Genomic DNA, 17718 nt, shown 5'->3' on the forward strand with positions numbered 1-17718 from the left:
AGGACGGATACAGATTCCTCAGCTGCGTGACTCAGTGGTCCAGGACAAGGACCGCTGTATAAGATCTGTAACCGCCCTCCCCGGCTGCAAAGTCACATCTCCCCCGCCCACACAGATCCTGGAAACCACCTCCAAAAACCGACCAGGGTGCCTACTGACTGCACTGTGTGTGTGACCCGCTGCTGATCCTGCCCCCGTGTCTGTACCCTGGGAAAGGTGACTGTCCTATGCAATTAACCACCCCCTTCCCCACGCCCCCCATTCAAACACAGTCTTCTTTGAAAAAACATAACGGAAACAGTAATTAACAGCAAAGCATTTTTATTAATTAAGTAGACAGTTAGGGGATGGGACTGGGATTGGGACTACTGTGAGTCTGGAAGTGAAGGACTTCGGCAAATGTAGGGTATGAGAGCTTTTGGGTACTTGAGCACTGTGCTGTGGTGCAGTGACAGTATTCACGTCCCCGGCCGCCCCTCCTCCTGATTATTTTCGGTGAGGGGGGGATGGGACTTTGTGGCGGAGGAGTGCGGTTGCAGATACACTGCAGGGTGTCTCTGTCCTCCTGCGGTCCTGCAGAACATCCACAAGGCGCCTGAGCGTGTCCGTTAGCTCCCTCACTAGTCCAAGCATTGTTTCAGTCGCCTGCTTGTCTTCCTCACGCCACCTCTCCTCCCGTTCGCTGTGTGAGCGCTGGCACAGAGAGACGGTCTCCCTCCACTGGCTCTGCTGGTCCGCCTCTGCTAGGTAGCAACCCATACGTTCCTCGAACATCTTGTCCCTTGTCTTTTTCTTTCGCCGCCTAATCTTTGCCAGCCTCTGCGAGGGGGATGCTGTGGCAGGTCTGGAGACAGTGGAAGCTGTGAGATGGGAAACAGGGAGTGAATTCCTTGCAAAGATACATTTTTGCGAACAATTAACTGAGTCTAGGCTGTCTCTGTGAATTCTGGGTTGAGACCCCTGTGCCTGCTGGGGCACAAATCATTTTCGCGGTGGATTCTGGGTAAATGTCGCCAGTCATTCCTTCCTCCGGGAAAGCAACGGCAGACAATCATTTCAAGCCCGTTTTCCCAGAATTGCCCTGGCATACGCCATAGCGTGGCAACCATGGACACTGTTTTGCCTTTTGTGTATGTCACCGTATGTGTACTAGATGCCGCTGACAGAGGCGGGCCAGCAGCGCTACACAGCAGCATGCTTTTGCTTTTGCATGACAGCAGAGATGGTTACCAGCCATATTGTACCATCTACCATACCATAAATTGGTAATAAGATGGTAATAAGATGGGCATGGTTACCTGTCCTTTTGCACTGCGCCATTTGGTGCTGTCATAAGTGCCCCTGGCCGAGCAGCCAGGGGCGCAAAAGCAAAAATTGGGAATGACTCCCTGAGTCAATCCCTCCTTTTTGGTATCTAAAAATAGAATCAGTCCTGCCTAGATTATGGGCAAGTGTACTAGAGAACTACTGTATCATAGAACCAGAGAGCACAGCTGCTCTGTGTCCGATCCTGCATAAATTATGAGCTGTATGCTATTCACAGGGGGTGCTCCTGCAACAACACCACCTGTTCATTCCGTTCTTATCCCAGCCTTCCTGGGCTACCATACCATTGTCCCCCCACTTGTGTGATGAAGTAATAAAGAATGCAGGAATAAGACACAGTGACTTGTTTGTGAGAAATGAGTGGAAGGAAGCCTCCAGCTGCAATGATAGTCCAGGCAGGACATTAAGGAGTGTGGATGAAGGAGCCCATCATCCGTCTGCTAGTCCAATGAATCTTTTATTTACAATGAAGGGTGGGGGCTGATGGAGCTCAGCCCCCTGTTGCAATGATGAGGATGGTTACCAGCCATATTGCACCATCTGCCATCAAAAATTAGGGACAGGCGCCCTTGATCGACCTTACTGATGGTAGTTGGCATGGTTACCAGCCCTTTTGCACTGCCCCATGTGCCAATAGGCTGATGATGAGGACGGATTTCCATCTTTTTGTACCATCAGCCATCCATAGCGTGGGGGGAGCAAGGATGTTGGTGTTGAGTGCTGCACCATCGCGTCTATCTGCAGCATTCAGTAAAGATAGGGTGACATGTAAAAGAGTCAACAGAGGATTGTTTTCACTTCTGGTGGTGGGTGGGGTGTGTGTGCAAATTGCCGAACTATGCCCTGACCCACCGCAGACACTGTGTTTGACCCTAGAAGCATTTGGAGCTCATCCAAGAATGCAAATACTTTTCGGAGACAGCAGGAACTGTGGGATACCTTGCGTCCTCATTCCCCCCTCCCTCCATGAGCGTCCATTATATTCTTTGGCTTTCCCTTACGCTCGTCACGCAGCTGCGTGCTGAGTCTGTGCTATGCCGTCTGTCCGTAGATTTTTTTAAAATACTTTGGACCAGGTGTAAAATTACAGTAATTACCCTAATTAGATGCAGGAGTCTCCGAGCGAGATCACCCTGAGGAGGGTCACTGAAGGAGATAGAGAGCGCATGCTGCGTGAAAGCTAGCACGAACCAGGGCCCGATGCAGCCGTGCTCGGGGAGGCAGTGCTCCCTGAGTACCTCATGAAAGCCTTGCGCAGAAAACTGTGCTACCACGGAGCACCCAATAAGGCAGCTCTCCCCAGGAACCTCCTGCTGATGCTTTTCGATTAACGCAAGGAGAGCTTCGTGGAGATCTCCAAGGATGATTTCTGTTCTATCCCCATATCTAGAGAGACCTCCTTTTCACACAGTTAAGATTCCTGTTATATTAAGAATAAAAGTTAACATGGTTAAAGCACTTACCGACTGCTCCTTCCCCTGATTCAGGGTCCGGGTTAATGGTCGGGGAGGGTTGTTGGGGGATCTCCGTGACGGTGATGAATAGATCCTGGCTGTCGGGGAAACCAGCGTTGTAAGCGCTCTCGCCTGCCTCGTCCTCCACAAACCCTTCCTCATCTTCCCCGTCCGCGAACATCACCGAGGAACTGGCCGTCGACACTGTCCCATCGTCAGAGTCCACGGTCACTGGTGGGGCAGTGGTGGCAGGCTCCATAGCGTCCGTTTGCCGCTTTGATTTTTTGGTAGCCTTGTCTGGGGTCCTTGATTTTCACGCGGCGCTGTGTTGCATCCCGCCTGTATCCTCTGTCTCTCATGGCTTTGGAGACCTTCTCGTAGGTCTTCGCATTCCCTGTTTTGGAGCGCAGCTCCGAAAGCACAGACTCCTCGCCCCACACACCGATCAGATCGAAGAGTTCCCAGTCAGTCTATGCTGGGTCCCTCTTTCTATTCACAGATAACATGAACTCCTCTGCTGGAGAGCTCTGCATCGTTGCAGGTGCTGTGGAGCTCGCCCCGATGTCCAGCCAGGACGTCAGATTCAAAGTGCCCAGACAGGAAAATGAATTCAAATTTTCCCGGGTCATTTCCTGTGTGGCTGGTCAGAGAATCCAAGCTCGGACTGCTGCCCAGAGCGTCAACAGAGTGGTGCACTGTGGGATAGCTCCCGGAGCTACTAAGTTCGATTTGCATCCACACCTAGCCTAATTCGAGCTAGCCATGTCGAATTTAGCGTTACTCCACCTGTCGGGGTGGAGTACCAAATTCGAACTAAAGAGCCCTCTAGTTCGAATTAAATGGCTTCCTGGTGTGGACGGTTGAGCGGTTAGTTCGAATTAACGCTGCTAAATTCGAATTAAAGTCCTAGTGTAGACCAGGCCTTAGTCTAGTTTGTATTAAGCCTGTTGCCTATTAATTTCATCAGGCAATCCCTGGTTTTTATATTGTGGGAAAGAGTAAATAACATTTCTGTATTCACTTTTTCCAACACAATTCATGATTTTTTAGACATTTATCATATCCGCCTTCAGTCATCTATTTTCTAAACTGAAAAGTCCTAATCTTTATAGTCTCTCCTCATATGGAAGCTGTTCCATACCCAGGATCATCTTTGTTGCCCTCTTCTGTACCTTTTTCCAGTTCCACTATATCCTTTTTGAGATGGGGTGACCAGAACGGGACACTGTATTCAAGGGTTGGAGCCCCATAGATTTGCATAGTGGCATTGTGATAGTTTCTCTCTTTTTCCTAACACTTCCTAACGTACTGTTAGCCTTTTTGATCATTGCTGTGCATTGTGTAGAAGTTTTTAAAGGACTATCCATGAGACTCCAAGATCTCTTTCTTGAGTGGTAACAGCTAATTTAGACCCCATCATTACATATGCGTAGTTGGGATTATTTTTTACCAATATTCAATTTCATCTGCCATTTTGGTGCCCACTCACCTGGTTTTGTGAGATCGCCCTACAACTCTTCACAGTCAGCTTTGGACTTAACTATCTGCAAACTTTGCCATCTCATTGTTTGCTCCCTTTTCCAGATCATTACTGAATATTTTGAACAGCACCATGGTTTACCTCTCTCCATTGTGAAAACTGATCATTTATCCTACCCTTTGTTTCCTCTCTTTTAACCAGTTACTGGTCCATGAGAAGACGACCTTCCTTGTTATCCCATGACTACTTAGTTTCATTAAGAGCTTTTGGATCTTAACTATATTGACTGCATCACCCTTATCCACATGCTTGTTGATGCCCCCAGACAATTCTAATAGAGTGGTGACTACCCCTTACAAAAGCCATGTTGACTCTTCCCCAACAAATCATGTTTATCTATGTGTATGAATTCTGTTCTTTACTATAGTTTCTACCAATTTGCCCGGTACTGAAGTTAGGCTTGGTGGCCTGTAATGGCCAGAATTGCCTCTGGAGCTTTAGCATGGCTCACTCCCATCTTCCTCCAGCATGGACCATCAGTTAAATCAACAATCTAGTCCTTACTTCATTGTTTCTTTAAAATATTAAATATGCATGATAAATACATGATGATTAAATGACCAGAAGGATCACTTTATGTCTGGATTCAATAATGTTACTCCCAATTTACATAGCTGTGCATGAGAGGAAAACCAGGCCAACAACTTTTCATAGAGATATGGGTTGAAGAGAAAAATAGTCTGCCCATCACAGAAGACCATTCACAGGGTGCTATCTCAGCATGTTAACTGCCTTTCTTTGATGTATAATTTGGAAGCAATTCCTGAGAAATACTAATGAAAATAACTGTTACTGCCAGTTAATAAATAAATTGCTCATAGCTTCAATATGGCATCTCAAAAAGCCATGAACTATCAATAAATCAAACAATTTGCACAATACATTCTACCCTCCAGCAATAAAAATAAAACACCCCAAACCCAGAAAGCAAAGAATAAAAGGACACCGAGTGACAGAAATCATGTATTCAGCACATACAAACTCTGCCAATTTTTTTGATCATCAAATAGAAAATGAGCAGATTTATGGTTATTGTTGTTATTTGGAAGAAAACTTTGAGGAATGAAATGGAAAAAATTACTAAAATGATATGCTCAATATTGTGGATATTGCATATTCTGTAACCTCTACAATGCATATGCACTCATTTGCTCTACCAATACTGTTATTTGCCATTCCCTCCTTGTGTTCTTTTTTGTCTGCTGCTTCAGTTTATCCTCACCATAAGATAGTGAAGAAAACGTACACAATAAGGGATTCACAATTTCCACTTAAATGTCATTAATACCACAGCAGAGTCACGAACACATTTATAATCTTCATTTGCAATCTTTTTTTTGGGTCGGGTGAGTTGCGTCAGTTTCTTCCTTTTCTGCTTCAGGAAATAAAACATATTTCCTATCTGCACATCAAGTCTCTCAGCATGAGAAGCAAGATTTCAGTACCAACTGGATGAAAGGAGCAGTTTAAAACCTAATTAGGAAAAAAAACTAAAATCTAGAAGGAAATTAGTGTTTAAGTGGCCTTAGAGGTCTCCTAAGAGAAAGAAAATGTTTACCTGTACTAAATGTGTACAATTTAAATGTACCTTTGTTATAGTAACATATTAGATTAGCTGAGTAGAACCCTCCATAAATGTGTTTGCACCTAAAATTCACTAGGACTAAAATATCACAGCATTAGTTAAATCCTTTAGTTTATTACTATGCCATGTTTGTTTGCAGATTGTTATAGTGCATACAATTGTTAATAACTTAACAAGTACAAAGGATAAGTCATTTGGTGTTAGCACTTAAGTAGCTCTTTTTCTTTGAACAGTAGATGTCACCATTGTCATTTTCCTAACAGGAGGAGGAAAATTGTTTAAAAACCTCTTGCAACATACGCTGTGTGAGAAATTTTAGTTCAAGAAACAAAAATCTTGGAACATATTCAGAGGGAGAGGGGACACAGAAAAAGTAGTTTAAAAACCTGCTATAGTATTTTATTTTATCTACAGCACATGAATATAAAAAAGCCATCAGAAATGTTACCTAGAGCATTTACGATCTGTAGAGATGGCCCTCTGAAATCCTTTACAGTTAATTATATGCTATCAAAATATCCTTAAGGCTCCTTTTTCCATGACTTTTCAAATGCCATTTGCCTTCGAAAAGAATAATAAGAAATCATTGTTTCTTCTCTTGATCTGTTTTTCAAATACTAAAACTGATGTTCTCTCCTCCTATTCTTCTTTAATGATCACTATATATAATTAATTCTCTACCCAAAAGCTTTAACAGCACAGAGTTACGGTACACACCAGCTCCACCATGCTGCAATCTCAACTCTGCCCAGTATAGTTGGCAGGAGTCACTGGGGATATATTTTAGGTCTGTTTCAGGCAGGGCTGCCCTATGATAAGACAGCCATGAAGAATGATTATGTAAATGAACCATTTTATGGGGCGTGATATATTCCATAGAATTGTGTACTGTCATTTGTCTCTATGCATTCCAAATGCCCTTCACCATGTTAGGGACAGCTGTATTGGTAGGAGGGTAGGAGATTGCCACAGCTCATGCTGCAATATGAGGAGAGGTGTGTCTGCACTCAAAAGAATCATGAACCCCTCAGTTCTGTGTTGTGTTATGTCTGCTGCGCAAGTAGAAGAGTGCAATAGTCTATTGTAGCTGTGGGGATGTACAGCTGTCTGGTAGCACTCCAAACAGTGCAGTTTAGGGCTGGGGAGAGTGCAGACAAGAGTCTAATGGGAGTATCAGGCAACTTCAGGGCCTGGTCTGCATATAAAATTTAGCTTGACCTAGTTACATTGCTCAGGGGTGTGAAAAATCGCATGCCCCAAGTGCTGTAGTTTGGTCAACCTGACCTATCCAGATCTAAACCGGGGTTGACAGAAGGATTCTTCCATCAGCCTAGCTACTGCCTCTTGGAGAGGTGGATTAACTACATCAATGGAAAAACCCCTTCTGGCCAGGTAGGAAGCATCTACACTATGGCACTACAGCGGCACAGATGCAGAGCTGTAGGTGTGCCACTATAGAGTAGACATGCCTTAAGGTAGCTTGTGCACAGCCAGTGAAGTGGTCGAATATAAGCCACATGTAGCCTGCTGGTTTTCTATAAGTCTACCCTAAATATAACTTTTGTCTTAGGGAGGACCCATCCAGAGAGTTTCCTGTTATTCCTGTGTGCTGTGTCCCCACAGAGCTCCTATCACCTGGCAGGATAGAGTGTGAAGATGTCTGTCAGGGGCATCAGTCAAAAAGAAGGTTTCAGGGTAAAGTTTTTTGGGCAGAGAATTTCCCTTGGTTTTGGAGGAAGGTGTGGTAGTGAAAGGGACATGATTGTGGACACCTATGTGGAGGCAAAATGAGGCTACTCAGCTGCCACCTCTGCCATTCTCCAGGCTTCTCCATGACCCCACTACAGCTGCAATGGCCATGGAGTGGAAGGAAGGTGGTAACTGATGGGCTGAAAGGAGAACAGCTGGAGGCAGCAAGGTGGAGGGGAGCCCCAGGGACTAGTGTAGGGGAAAGAGGTTCTGCACAATCCCCTGCAATGCAGGAGGATTACAGAGAAGTGAAGTGGGCCATTCAGCACAATGGAATGCTCTCAGCTGAGTCTCTCATGGAGATCCCATCCCATGGAATACCCCTGACACAATACTCAGAGGTGTGAACTCACCCATTCAACTCAGTGGATGTTCTCCCACTTTCCTAAAGTATATCACAGCCCCTGTTGCAGAGTACCAATTTTCAAGGAAATTGTATTATGCACATGGGCACTTGGATGATTAAAATCTTTATTGGGAACTCTATCTGAGGAACCCCTCGACCACATGACCCCAACTTGCACCACTAACTCTACTCCTAGACCTATTGTGGCACTGTAATATTGAGGGGGTGGGGAGGAGAGGAGGAACAGAGTCACCACATATAAAGTTATATCAGGATTTCCATTTTTACAGAGGCAAGAATGGCCAACAAAAATTTTCTTTTGCGTTAGAGTATCAGTTTAAAAAGTGTATTGTAGTTTATGCATTACTTATTTTTTCCATAGCAGTTGGGGGTGGGGAAAGAGAGAGAGACCATCTGAGGTTTGCTATGAGTGTCTTTAAAAGGACTGTGTGACTAACATTTTTCTAATGTCTGACATTTCTTTCTTACTCTTTTTTTCACAGAAACTACAGCACTGTAAGTGGTGAAATTGATATGCACAAACCTTTGGTTTGGATAGATTGGATGAAATGGGGGGAGGGATAGCTCAGTGGTTTGAGCATTGGCCTGCTAAACCCACGGTTGTGAGTTCAATACTTGAGGGGGCCACCTAGGGACCTGGGGCAAAAATTGGTCCTGCTAGTGAAGGCAGGGGGCTGGACTCAATGACCTTTCAAGGTCCCTTCCAGTTCTAGGAGATTGGTATATCCCCACTTATTATTATTATTTATATTATAAATATTGTAGAAATTTGACCTTTGTTTTCTGTGTTTCTTTTTTCATGATAAACAAAAACTACTGTACTGGCAGTATCCTGGTGTGACACGGTGCACCTGTCATCTGCTCTGTCTATACAGACTCAGACACCTTCTGTTGTTAAACTGATTTACATTTTCTCTTCCCACCAACTTACTGATCCATACACCATATTACTCCAGTTTCAGTTACTCCTCAGTTCTCTGGAGAGGCAAGGAGAGGAAAAAGCTCTCTCTATCCAGCAGTCCTCTGTGGTTTTGGCTTTGCTAGCCTGCTTCTCTCTTCCCAGCTCTCCCTTCCTAGGCCTTCTTCTACCTACTGTGTTACTGGACCAATTTGCTCATTAGTCCTCCCCCAGCCCATTATAATGCACTAATTAGGCCCCATCAGGTCCATCGTGGAGGGAATTAATTGGCATTTAAGTGACCATAGTCCTGGCCCAGCTGTTGATTCCCAGCACTGTCGCACCTGGCACCGAATTAGTCAGTCAATCTCAACCATATGCCAGTTCTTAGCATAAAAATCCTTTCAAAGAAAGAATTAGATACATTCATGGAGGATAGGTTCATCAATGGCTATTAGCTAAGATGGTCAGGGATACAACCCCATGCTCCAGGTTTCCTTAAACCTCTGACTGCCAGAAGCTGAGACTGGATGACAAGGGCTGGATCACTCCGTAATTGCTCTGATCTGTTCATTTTCTCAGAAGCATCTGGCACTGGCCACTATCGAAAGATGGACCATGAGTCTGACACACCATGGCCATTCTTATCTTCTATATTATAGGTGCTCTTGCTAATGCTCAGCGTCCCCTTTTGAACATGCTGACACTCAGAAGAATCACATCCACTTGCTTTTCTTTCATCATACTCAGTCCCACTGTTCAGGAAATGGGTACATACAGAGGTCCTTTTGAAAACATTAAACTTGACTTTTCTAAGGATAAAATATACCCCAGAGAAAAAACCAAACAAAAACCCAACAATTCGAAAGTCATTATATATTAAAAAAGGGGGAGGGGGAAATCCCATTTAAAAAAAAGTCTTTTGCAGATCATCTTTAAGGAAATGTTGATATTGCTAGAAGATGGAAAGACATGCTAAAAAGACAGTGGCACAGCAGGGAAGACAAAAATCAAAAGGGAAGAAGCACTGGAAATGTTTGACTCCCTCCTTTAATAAATTGCTACAATGATGTTTGGTCTTTGTAAATGTTCTCTTCTTGGACAGAAGAAGCAAGATTCAACCGAGGACTGATCCAAAGACCATTGAAATCAACAGGAAACTTTCCATTGACTTCAGTGTGTCTACGGGCATGCCCCTGAGGGAGGAATTGCTGATATGCTATTTATAAATCAACACAGCTGCAGTACAGATTCCTTATGCAAATGAGGATTTTTAAAAATAATGCCTAACCAACAAAGGACAGTTTGGACAGGATAATAAGTGTCCCAGTTATGGCCCTTGTTACTTAAAAGATAGTCATAGGAAAGTTAAGGTTAGAAGGGACCCATATGGCTAAATCCTGCAATCTACATATAGACAAAATGATTGTTGAGGATGAGACTGTAACTGAACAAGGACTGTGAGCCAAACTATCCATTTTAGCTTAAGTAGGGGTGGGGGTTCAAAGCCATCATGCCTGTTCTGTTCTTTAAGAGGGTGCTGGATATACGCCCTTCCATTACTGGCCAGGCTCACATGCTAGTATGAAGATACATTTGTGCCTGACCTCAGCTTCTTCCTTGTCCTTCCCTGACCCTTTTGAGGTGGTGTGCACTCCACAAGGCTCTAGCGGGCAGTAGTTCCTATGGTCAGAAGAACACATGGACTGCAACAGCAACTACCCCACATGTGTAAAAGTGTCAAGGTAACTGCAGCTGCATCCCCCACTCCAGGAGCGTCCAGTGAGGTCTCAGGCCTGCAGACATCACCTGTCTTTGGGCAGAGACCAGTGTCCCGCTCCCAACCAGGTGGTTTTAAGGTTGCACACTCCCCTGCAATTCACAGTGATATCACCAACAAGCAAGTTTGTTTTAAGGCCAACAGCTGGGCTTTGCTTTATCTCCCAGGACAAATACAGTGTGTTCATCATCAGTTACAAGTTACCACACAGCTGTTTCTCAGCAGAGCACATTTATTCAGGATAACAAAAAATACAGAGAAAGCAAAAATGATAAAAGTTCCTACACACTTACTGACCATATCAGAAATCACCCATTTTCCACATGGGGAGTGTGGTAGCCAACATCCCTTCCAACCGTCCAGCATAGGTTGGGGTCTCCTTAGGACCAAAGGGTCCTGCCTGTTTGCAGAATGAAAAAGAAGGCCCTGAGCTGTTTTAACTCAGACTTTTATACCAAAAGCCTTTCTTTGTCTCTTGTTCTCTGGAAAATGCAGTTTGAACTAGTATATGCAAGACAGTCCAAAGGGTGGTACCTCTCTGGAGTTGAATGACTTGCTTTAATTACGGCTCACTGTTTTTAGTCCCTGTAGGATCTGTGGTAACACTTCCCCATGGAATAGAACACAGCCATACATAAACTATTCATAAACTTAATACAGCAGTCCTCAGGATGCTGTGTGGGGTTGCAATATCACTCACAGGTGCCTTCTGCCCTCTCCACTTGTATGCACATGCGGGGGGTTGCCAGCAGCTGGTCCTGAGTACAGTACTGCAGAATTTGACTCTGAATATAGTGGATCATTCCATCCAACTCTGGACTCTTTATAGGGACAGTCCCGATTTTTGGGTCTTTTTCTTATATAGGCTCCTATTACCCCCCACCCCTTCCTGATTTTTCATATTTGCTGTCTGGTCACCCTACTGATGAGAGAAAGAGCTAGGGTGAGGCAGCAGCAGATGTACACTTGCATAGGTACAGGGAGTAGAAGGAATGTTATAAAATATTTAACATAATAGTAAAAAATGGTGTATATTTTATTTTTACTAACAAATGTATGATGTTGAAGGTACAAGATTAATTGAGGTGGCTTAATTGTGATGAACAAAGTAGTGGCATAATATCTTGTGAATGTAGTCGTGGTTAACAACCTAAAGATAGGCCTGAGCTGCAAATCTGTAAAGTTACAAAGCTATACATTCTGGATTTACAGATGGGCACACCAGATCTGGGGGGGTTGGGTTTGATTTATAGACTACAACTGCAAAATTTGGATCCAGCTCTAGTTTCAAGATTACACTCCAAAGTTTAGGAGTGTTCAGAACTAAGTTTGGTTGCAGACCATCCATGCCACTGTCATCCCCCAGTAGTAAGGCCAGCTTTATTGGTCACTTCTTGATTTTTAGAGTCCATGTTAACTTTGAACTTTAGTTATTAACACTAATTAAGCAATAACAAACAGGTAATGTATCCTGTGTAGTTATGGAGCAGATGAAGTGGTTTTATAGAGCATAATACTTATAATACTTCACTTACATCAAATACTTTGATTTGAAGATCTCATAGTGCTTACAAAGTTGGAGAAGCATTGCTGTCTCCATTTTACAGAGGGGGAAGTGTAAGTACTGCGAGGTTACGGCTCAGAGAGATTATGCTCAAAAGTGTCCATTAATTCTGGTTGTCTCTATTTTTGGGTGCCCAATTAAAAAAAATGTAGATGGCTTAGGCTGGGCTTCCAAAAACAGGCATACATACGGATAGACATTTTTGAAAATGTGGCTCTAACTGACTTACCCAAGATACCACAACAAGCTAGTGGCAGAGGTGGGAATAGAAACTAAATATCCCCACACCATATGCTATGCTCTATTGTAGACATCACTTCCCCTAAAGCCAAATTATTTAAATTACCTAAGAAGTGAAATAATCCTTTAGCATACAACATGTAGGGCTCACCCCATGCATTCCTTCCATAGCATTTTGAGACAGCAAGAAATGAAGGATTGGGCCTTAAGAATAGTCAGCCATTAAGATTTTTGGACAGCTTCAACATTCTAAATCAATTTTTAATACAAATTGTGTTTTTCTGTGTAACTTAAATGCTGAAATTGGAACTAGAACTATTTATTTAATCCAACTAGGAGAACTTTTGGGACATCATACATATGTAATGGAATGGATCCCTTGAATTGTCTAGTATTGCTATAAAATAGAATTTCATGCATATGTAATATAAAAACAGACCGATTCATGCATTTACTAAGCGTTATTGACATGGGTAAAAATAACATCAGTAGCAACCAGTTAGAAAGCCTGTTTGTGTCCAGATTTCTCAGGAAATTTGTAATTTATCTACTTATAAATATATTCATTTCATACAATGTCCTGTGGCTGTTTAAGAAAAAAAATGCTGATATTTGCTGAACTCTAGTAAAATAATGTGTGCTCAGTTACTGAGAATGAATGGGAAGAAAATTCTAACATGCAGGTGATTAGTGGGAGCAGCACTGGATCTAAAGTCAAAATTCCCATTAATTTCCAAGGGAGTGGGTTTGGATCCAAAAGTCTGTTTTCCTTCTTCTAACAGTGACAGAAGAGGGTTTGCCAGCATGGTACACAATATGTTTTTAAATTGTTAATTCTGTGGTCAGCACGTCTCCCGAGGCTCATTCCGTGTTTGAAAAAAATCGATTCAATGAACAAGATTATTCCTTTCTGAATTATTCATGAGAGAATCTTCCACTGGTAAATGAGTAAAGCACGACTGACGTACGTGACCTGACCAAATATCCGCTTGAGTGATTACACTTGGCCAGATCACTGAGAAACCTGCAGGTGGGGGCCAAAACGTGAACAAAAACTCAGCAAGGTTCTCCAGGATGGTGATTGGAGCTGCAGAAAGGGGGTCAGGAAGGACCAAGGCTGCAGGCTTGGCGTGACACCAGGGACTGTGGAGTGTAAGCCTAGCTGCTACCAGACACACAGGCCTCTCTGCATGTACCATGTTCACCCTGCCAATCTGTCAGGCAATTGTTCCCTTTAGTGGGAAGGACTTGTAGTACACCAAGCGGTCAAGGGAGTGGAAAAACCTCTCATTTCTCAGAGGATGGAGCTGTCCTGCATTGTCATGAGGTGCAGGGAAGTCTGGCCTGTCACCTAAGGGATATGCTTGAAAGGGGATGAAGGGGTCCAAAATGTAGTTTGAAACCACATGATCACTCTGACATACAAGTACACCTTAATGACACACTCAGAATAACATCTCAAATGGTTGTATGCTAGTATAGTGTATGTATTGGCATCCATTCTCATACACATTCATTTGGGGGAACTTTAAAATATCTTCCATTATATACATTTGAGAGTATTTACTGTTCTATTTCTACTTTACTTCTATTCTATTTTGTTTGTTGAGTTCAGTTGCAATATTGCAGCCTATTTACATGGAGGATGGCAAACAAACTTTTTTTCTGTAATCTGCAGTGATGGAAAGCTGTGGTTTAACTTTCTGGCATTAGGGGCAGCATACTTAATAAGAAGCGTAGCCATCAAGTCCCTGAAGAAACTGAACTTAGTTTTTTTGTACTCAGTGTTTATTTACAAATATCTTGATTGGTCTGTAATAAATATACTATGTTTTACTTAGGACTGCTATTGTGTTCAGCTAGACTTTAGCTGAACAAAGGTGACTGGTCCTTCTCCTGCTCTGACTGGCTTCTCATGCTAGGTCTTATTCAAATATTTGTTTGGTTTCCAGGGATTAAAAAAAGAAATAAATGACAGAATGTGTACAACATCATTAATCTGAAAAGTTTAAGTTCTCTTAATTGGTGTCTCTGGTTTCACAAGTAATATACATATGCATAATTAAATAGCAGTTTGGTTATGCAAATCAATCTACAGTATATTTTAAAGGACAGAACATAGGTCTACATTGGTATTAAAAAGGTAGAGATTATACTACAGAAGTAATAACATTTGATGAGGTTCTAAGGCCTTGTCTACACTACAGGACTATTTCGAATCTACTTAAGTCGAATTTGTGGATTCAACCTTATGAAGTCGAATTTGTGTATCCATACTAAATACACAAATTCGAACTTCTGAGTCCACATTCACGGGGCCAGCGTCGACTTTGGAAGCGGTGCACTGTGGGAAGCTATCCCACAGTTCCCGCAGTCCCCGCTGCCCATTGGAATGCTGGGTAGAGCTCGCAATGCCTGCTGGGTGAAAAAATGTGTCGAGGGTGGTTTTGGGTAACTGTCATCATTCAACCGTCACTCACAACAGCCCTCCCTCACTGAAAGCGCCGGCGGGAAATCTGATCACGCCCTTCTCTGGTCAGTTACAGCGCGGACGCCACAGCACTGCGAGCATGGAGCCCGCTGCGATCATCGCTGCACTTATGGCCGTTGTCAACTCCTCGCACCTTATCGTCCACCTCTGCAACAGACAGCTGCTGAGAAATCGGGCGAGGAGGCTCCGGCAGCGCGGTGTGAGGAGAGTGGCGCAGGCCTCTCACAAAGCAGGGTACGCCGCGCCGTGGAGATCATGGTGGCAATGGGTCAAGTTCATGGTGTGGAACGGCGATTCTGGGCCCGGGAAACAAGCACGGACTGGTGGGACCGCATAGTGCTGCAGGTCTGGGACGAATCACAGTGGCTGTGAAACTTCAGGATGCGTAAGCGTACTTTCCTTGAACTCTGTGACTTGCTGTCCCCTGCCCTGAAGCGCCAGGACACCCGGATGCGAGCAGCCCTGACTGTGCAGAAGCGAGTGGCCATAGCCCTCTGGAAACTTGCCACGCCAGACAGCTACCGGTCAGTAGCGAACCACTTTGGCGTGGGCAAATCTACCGTGGGGGTTGCTGTGATTCAAGTAGCCCACGCAATCGTTGGGCAACTACTCTCAAAGGTAGTGAACCTGGGAAACGTTCAGGTCATCATACATGGCTTCGCCGCGATGGGATTCCCAAACTGCGGTGGGGCTATAGATGGGACTCACATCCCTATCCTGGCACCAGCCCACCAGGCCAGCGAGTACATTAACCGAAAGGGCTACTTTTCCATGGTGCTGCAAGGACTGGTGGACCATAGGGGACGTTTTACCAACATCAACGTCGGGTGGGCGGGCAAGGTTCATGACGCGCGTGTGTTCAGGAGCTCTGGTCTCTTTAGACGCCTCCAGGCAGGAACTTTCTTCCCGGACCACAAAATAACGGTTGGGGATGTGCAGATGCCTACAGTGATCCTCGGGGACCCAGCCTACCCGCTAATGCCCTGGCTCATGAAGCCCTATACAGGCGCCCTGGACAGAGAGAAGGAACTCTTCAACTACCGGCTGAGCAAGTGCAGAATGGTGGTGGAGTGTGCTTTCGGACGTCTCAAGGGGAGATGGCGGAGCTTACTCACTCGCTCGGACATCAGCGAAAAGAATATCCCCGTAGTTATTGCTGCTTGCTGTGTGCTCCACAATCTCTGTGAGAGCAAGGGCGAGACCTTTTTGGCCGCTTGGGAGGTTGAGGCAAATCGCCTGGCTGCTGTTTACGATCAGCCAGACACCCGTGCTGAGAGAATATCCCAGCGGGAAGCGATATGCATCAGGGAGGCTTTGAAAGCGAGTTTCCTCGCAGAGCAGGGTAACCTGTGACTGTCCACTTGATTTTAAGAGAGCCTGATCATAAACCAAGTTTCCCCCACTTCGGAAGGACGTTTTAAAACTAAGGACATGTTTTAGTAATTAATAATAAATCTTTCGTTGACTTTGCATTTCTGTTTCCTGGTTGAAACATGGAAGCATTCTGTGCTGGGTAAGGTGTGCACTGATGGGTGGGTTTGCAGGAAGGGGCAAGGGGTGCCGTCTTTGGATAGGGGTTAACATGACGGCTGTGGGTTTGGGCGTTGGAAGGGGTGAGGGGTGTGGGGGAAGGGTGAGTATCTGCCCCTGGATGAGGTCTCTTTTTGGGGCTCAGGGCACCGGGGAGGATCGTGACTACGGTCCAAGTGCATGTGAAGGGAAGCCTGCCTTTACATTCGGGGACGGCAGGCACCAGGACCCTGCACAAGCATACACATCAAGGAAAGACCCGGGGCAGCATACACCACACAGACTGTCCCTGGTGCCTAGTGACTGCAGTCTGTGTGTGCCCTGCAGTTGACCCTGCAGCCAAGTCTGTAGCATGGCACTGTGGGCTATGCACTGAAATTACAATTCCCCCCCCCCACACACACAACAACAGAAAGTCTTCTGACACGAGAAACGTGACGGAAACAGTCAGTAACACCAAACCGCTTTTAGTAATGTAGTACACAGTGGGGGGTTTGAACTTGGAGTTGGGACTGGTTGATGCTGTAAGGAAAGAGCTTGTACAAATTTACAGCGCGAGAGTTGTCTCGAACATTATCGGTGTGCTGCGGTGCAGGGACAGTTCTCACGGCCCCTACCGCCCCTCCTTCTTGTAACTTTGGGTGAGGGGGGGACAGGACTTCCTGGCGTTGGAGGGCGGTTGCAGATGCACTGCAGGGGGGCTCTCTCCTCCTGCCTGCGGTCTTGCAGAACATCTACAAGGCGCCGGAGCGTGTCCGTTTGCTCCCTCATTAGACCAAGCAGCGTTTGAGTCGCCTGCTGGTCTTCCTGCCGCCACCTATCCTCCCGTTGACACAGGCTCTCCCTCCACTGTCTCTGCTCTGCCGCCTCCGCTCTGGAGCTGGCCATCAGTTCCTGGAACATGTCGTCCCTAGTCTTTTTCTTTCGGCGTCTAATCTGAGCCAGTCTCTGCGAGGGGGATGCCGGGGCAGTCCGGGAAGGAGCCGAAGCTGTGTGATGCAAAAAAGTAGGTGATTTCCTTGAACAAATACATGTTTGCCAACAGTAAACACAGTCTAGTCAGTTTCAGTTAAGAAGACCAAAGAGGGAACCAAGTCTCATGAGATCTCAGAACTAGTCTGAGATTTCGGAATACGCTCTCATTGGCGGCGCCATTGCACTGGATAGCGCACAAGCGAGGAAAGACAGCTGCAT

General features: G+C 45.0%; 1 long non-coding RNA gene across 1 annotated transcript in view; it reads right to left on the reverse strand.

Moving 5' to 3' along the window:
• Positions 1-6379: 6379 nt before the first annotated feature.
• LOC123378637 overlaps positions 6380-17718 on the reverse strand; it is a 37609-nt gene continuing 26270 nt past the window's right edge. The window contains exon 3 of the long non-coding RNA XR_006582686.1: positions 6380-6466. This is a non-coding gene — a long non-coding RNA (uncharacterized LOC123378637). The remainder of the gene's footprint in view (positions 6467-17718) is intronic.

This window comes from Mauremys mutica, chromosome 10 (genome assembly GCF_020497125.1).
Source record: "Mauremys mutica isolate MM-2020 ecotype Southern chromosome 10, ASM2049712v1, whole genome shotgun sequence".
Taxonomy (NCBI): domain Eukaryota; kingdom Metazoa; phylum Chordata; order Testudines; family Geoemydidae; genus Mauremys; species Mauremys mutica.